Source organism: Epargyreus clarus, unplaced genomic scaffold (assembly GCF_041222505.1).
Source record: "Epargyreus clarus isolate Ecla_fem2 unplaced genomic scaffold, WU_Ecla_fem_2.2 ptg000031l, whole genome shotgun sequence".
Classification (NCBI taxonomy): domain Eukaryota; kingdom Metazoa; phylum Arthropoda; class Insecta; order Lepidoptera; family Hesperiidae; genus Epargyreus; species Epargyreus clarus.
The window spans coordinates 6,092,380-6,098,512 of record NW_027332236.1 but is presented as its reverse complement, the minus strand read 5'-3'; positions in this window follow the sequence as shown (position 1 = coordinate 6,098,512).

Here is a 6,133-nt window from a genome sequence, read left to right as displayed (position 1 = left end):
TAGATACCAAGTACTTAGATGTGTAAATTTACATGTATCGCCTCATTGCCCAGACAGCAATTAGCAATAAACGATACATATAGGATTATTTATTACTAATTTGGCGTTCGTATAATCGCGAGTAATTGATATGGTATTAATCAATTATGGGTTTTACGAAGCGTATAATTTACTTGGTGTCAGAATAGATCCGTTAGACCTGCTGAGTAAATGATTACAAAATAATGATTTAACGGTAATATTGAATTGATATCTGAATATAAAATAAATTGAAAGACTGTGTTTAATATTTATGTCTATTAAGCGAGCGAATTGCGATAAAAGCGTGTGAATAATTTAATAATTCGAGCTTTGTTTTAACAGATAGATAGATAGATAGTAAATAGCTAAGGCCGCTTAAATATGAATAATCTATAAGAACAGGAATAAGTTGATGTCAAGAATATTAACATAAAATCGTTTTTACCAGCATAACCGTAAAATAGCAACAAAGAAGGTAGGTAGATAATGAAAATAATTGCGCTTATTACTTACATACAATGTTGGTGCACTTAATGAAAGGCCGCTGCTCCATCAGCCTCGCTTAATGATAACGTTTAGAACCCTTAAGTCTGCGGAGGGACATCGGTTCCCTCTGCGTGTTATACCGGCTTTACAATGGTGTTTGTTCTGAGGAACTGTTCGATCTGGTGCCTACGTTACCCTTCCTTCCACTCACCGAAGGATGAGGTTCCATCCACACCAACTTGACCCGTGGCGGTCCTCCACGGTTCGGTTTGCACGGTCATTTTTGCCGCGTACAATGTGGAATGAACTTCCTCCTGAGGCATTCCCTCAGGACTATGACATGGGACTCTTCAAGTGGGGTGTAAAAAGAACTCTCCTTCAAAGCCGGCGATGCATTGGCGACTCCTCTGTTGCAAATGTCCATAGGCGACGATGACTGCTTTCCATCAGGTAGCCCGTCTGCCTTATCGTTAGGTTAAATATTAAAAAAAAAAGTTTGATATTCGTCTCATATTAACCTATTGGTTTTATCACTTCACTACACAATTGCAAGCCCGATAAACTTATCCGTGCGTGTGGCGGTTTTGGAAAACGACTCTACATTAGTCGGAAGCTTCACCAGCGATTTTTGAATTTACCCAGTTAGGTACGTAAATTTCGTAAAATTCTGAACTTTAAAATGTATCTCATTTTAATTTCCAATAAACTGTAGGTACGTATGTTTATTAACATATTACTCAAAAATACATTTATATTTAAAAAAAATACATTTTTTCGTTACTCATGGAGTTTTCACAACCAACCAAACTAGTGGTACCTACCACATACACAGAAAAATGTGTCGAATACAGTCTCAAACTACCTCGGGTTGTCAGATAACCAACTATATCTAGGTATGGCTAAGCCCGCAATTTTTGCACAAATAAATCGAGCCTTTGTTTTTGGCTTGGCGTAATTTGAAGAATACATACATAATACATACAACAACGTGATTTATTTATAAAATAATTCATAAAAAGTACGAATCTTATTAAATTAAATTCCATCATAACTGGATTAAATGTGGCTGTCCACATTTAATTCCGCTTGTTATAAGCCGTTGCTTTTGGAACATTACACGTTGGCGTTGTGGCTTGAAGGGTGTTTAAGAGAAAAACACAGGAAGCCATCGTTTCGCGTTGCTTTTATCCTATCTGGGATTGTTCACAGATGTCTACGGGCTGCAGTTACCAGTTAGGTACTATAATCGTCGTTTTCTACTTCTATAGAATAGAAAATAAGTAATAAGTCATCTCAGTGTCTAATCGTTTGACTAAAGAATCGGGTTACTTGATATTCCCACTCACCATAATGACCACACACGATCAAGTTTATGACACACTTTGCATGATACTTTAGACTCTACTCCGAGAAACTTGACCGTGTTTTAAGTATAAACATTCTTACGTGTAATATAGATGATATATATGTGTATGCCTTTTTAATATAAATAATTGTATTGTGTGGGAACCAATGTAATTAAAAGGATATAATAAAGGTTACAGGCTTCTTCATCAATCTATTATTGTCCCACTAGTGAGAACGGGGCATGAAAAGGAAAGAAGCGCCAGCCAAGCAATTTTGTCGACTTCACATATCATTAAGAACCTTTTTTTAAATCACTTAGGTGTTTTACTTTACCGATAATACACGAGTGTAAGTGATGAAGATAGTTAATTTAAAATCGCACATATTTTTTTGAAAAATGAGAGGCTTGTACCTAGGACCCCATGATTGAAAGACTGCATTTTAGATAATGGATATCACTGCTTGCTTGTCCTTCTGCAAGGTTACAGGCCTGCAGCCATCATAATGAGCAGTTTAATTACTTTCTTCTAAAAAGGTAGACTAAAACCCAACTGATTATTCGTGTTGTGATTACTCTTAGACAAATAAACTGGTTGATTGCCAAAATATGACCAAAAGGCAGTGATTACTTTACGGCAAACCATTATTTCTAAAGAAGACTTATGTTCAACATTGTACTTCCAAGAGCTGACATATAAAGACAGCATGCATGCTTATATTACAGAAACAACCAAAAAAGGGTTAATAAATAAAACTCACATCATATTTAAATGTAGTTAAGTGTATTAGCAACGTTGGTACATGAGATTACTGAATAATACTGTCGTGGATAATGCAACGATGTTCGCTCAAAACACCATAACAATGTGTCCCGTACTTAGTACAAAATGTATTCAATCATCGATAAAAATGTGCACACTCTAAGATGCAACTTACAATAAGTCATACAACGCCTCTATTACATCTATAAATTCAATAACTGATTAATATTAAGGACACTACCGATAAATATAAAACGTGAGCATTCATACACATAGGAGATTCTCTTAATTAATTTAACATTCGACTAGTTTGAGACTTATATGCGTCTCGTAAATGACTTGTTTCACCGGTTCTGGGTAGCGAGTAAAGAGGAACGAGAAAATGTTAATAGCGACAAATTGTAATGATCACGGTCACTTGGGTCCCCTGAGCAGAAAAGAAGCCTCAAAACGTAGCCTATTACTACAACAACACAGTGCATGGTAAGTTCAAGCCAAAATTATATAAAGGCTGCACTATTTATACCATAGACTTCATATACCTATGATTTGTAATCAGTAGCAAATAAATCTCGTCTGTGTATTTTTTTTTTTATAATATAGGAGTAGCAGACGAGCATGCAGTCCACCTGATGGTAAGTGACTACTGCCGCACATGGACATCTGTAAAGAACCTCAGAGAGAATTAGATATTCCTACCTGAGCTCGGCTACAGATGCGCCGCTACCCCTGAGGACTAAGCTGGAAGGCCTTGGAAAAATATGGTTCCCTTATCACACCCTTCAAAACGGAACACAGCAGCGCCTAACACTGCTGTTATTAGGTAGAAATATGTGTGGCGGTGGTGCCGCCGGAGTCGAACCACAAAGCGTTCTACCACTTTCAAGTATTACTAAATGTTGACACTTTTAAAGGTAAAAAATACAAATACCTAACTCATTGTATCAGCCACAGATACTTGTATATCTTTATTTAGTTTTATAATTGTATTCAATCCTTCATATTTATTTTTAATCGTTCATCGCTAGTCGCTTACCCGGTTGCAGTGAAACAAGTCAGTAACGCAAGGAATTATTCGTAAATCCATTAACGCTCAACCGCATCCATCCAAACACCATTCGTTTGCCAGGTTCTACGAAAACAGATAAAAAACATCCCCTACATCGCTATAAATTTAATATTACTAACAATGCCTAGTACCCAATTACATTATTCGGTAAAAAATACTACCTACAACTGCTTGTGAATTAACTAACGGGGATTTATTAGTAAAAATTAAAATTCTGCAAACAAACATGACGGCAAACACTTAACCCTTTATATTGTTACACGAATGTAATTTACGAGAAATTGGTAAAAATTTCAAAAAACTTTAATTCCATTTTGAGTCTCTTTACATTGTGCAAATCCATATTTCTATAATCGAGTTTGGATAATTCGAGAAAATACTTGTTTTAAGATACGCACCTAGGGATGTAGGCCCTTAAAATTAGCTATGTCTTCGATAAATGCAACTAAGTGCTGAAAAATATATTAACCAAAAGAAATAAATAAAAGGAAACCAAAAGAAAAAACACAAAATAAAAATCATTCATTTAATTTTTCTGTGAAGTGATAATATAACTTGTTTATGTAAGAGAGAATATTTTCTATTAAAATCTACTTACAACATGACATAAGACAAACTATTTATTACTAATAATGTCGCAGCGACAAACAAAGACTGTATTTGTTAAATAATTTTCATAATAAAATTTCAAAAATATAAATAATCGAGTATTACTGTTCCAACAACTCTATATTGTCTACGGTTGACCATAGACATTAATATAATATTTTAATTGTGGTGTTACACTAGACGACTTCATATTATGCTGAAGTCTAATATAATATAATATTAATTAGAAAATCGAGAGATCCTTAGCGTGTTGGAAGTTATTAACGACAAGAATCGATTTACAAAGCAAGAAAAGAAAAATAATTTCTATACAACAATGCTTACATAGACAGTGGTACATATAAAATTTATTTGATATTACACCTACAATCAATAAAAGATACTATATTTGAAACAATATCTCTATTTACGCCTACAATTGTCTAATATTCTCGTATAAATTAAAAAAAATAATAAAAAAATAAATGACGGTTAAATAAAACTCCTTAACACTACTTAAACAAAGAGGGTAATTTTCTGCGGAAATAATAATTTTATTATTATATAAAAAAAATCGCTTCATAGAAGCGACGTCGCCCTGGCAAGCATCCTGTTATGAAATCTGTTGTACATTCGCTTAAACGTTTACAATAAAAAATATCATACAAAACTTACATACACGAGTACTTAAAACATTATAATGCACTGGATGAGGGTAGTTTTGTACCAGGTTTCAGTCAAATATCGTGTCGCGTCGCGGACGTATCGAAAATGCATTGTTGTGCATAAAATATATACTTATCTAAAATAATATTCTCACAAAAAATCCCTTATACAACTATACCGCCTAACGTTATGGTGTAAAAATCCGATAAAGTAAAATAAATAGCTACACTAGAAATAAAACTAAACTGAAGTAATGCGGAGGGAAATTAACCGAAACGATGTCTAAACCTACCGTCATTCGCGTTACTGTCGCGGGCTTCGAGATCAGTCGTAGTGTCGACTTCGCCGCTTCTGATACTATACTCGTAAATCTTCAAAACCATAATCTTAACTATAATATACTTAAACATGGATTAAAATCGTGGATCTCACGTCTTTTATATTTTCATAATTTAATCATAAAAAAACATCAACATAAAAATATCTCGAGTCATCTTTACATAATGCATTACAAATGATACACTATACACATCTATAAAAAATACATTCTATCCAGCTGCTGTCATGTATGTGTTTAATTCTATAATTTATTTTAAATAGCTGCAACCCTTGCTGCCAATGCTAGAACTCTGCAAACCATAATACATTGTAACATTACATTACTGCAAATTACGTGCCATAACAAGAAAATAAGGTATATTACTTATGACCGATGCCCAATATTAATAATCAGTCTATCCAACTATTGCCTACGAAAGACGAATTTGATTATTTCTAGTGTGTTGAAATTTCTCACGTTTCGATCTTTGGTAGTTGTTAGATAGATACATTATTAATAACTGTGCATTATCGGTTTAACAAAAGACTAATCTCGATCGATCCGACAAGGTCCACGATTTAAATCAATTTAACACTTCCATCTCTGTAATGCTCACGCTTGCCGTAACAACTGTATATAAGTCAACCCAGCCTATGCATAACCCTTTTACTGTGTACACAGAAAACTCTTTAGGGAGCTAAGACACGAGCGACTGCTCAGACCGATGATCGTCGCCGGCTGTCGTCGACGACAGGCAGCGACAGTCGACGATCTCAGACGACAAACCGTCGCTCATGTGTCGTCGACGACTAAATAAACAGCGACAGTCGATGATCATCGACGACAAACTGTCGCTCATGTGTCGTCGACGACTAG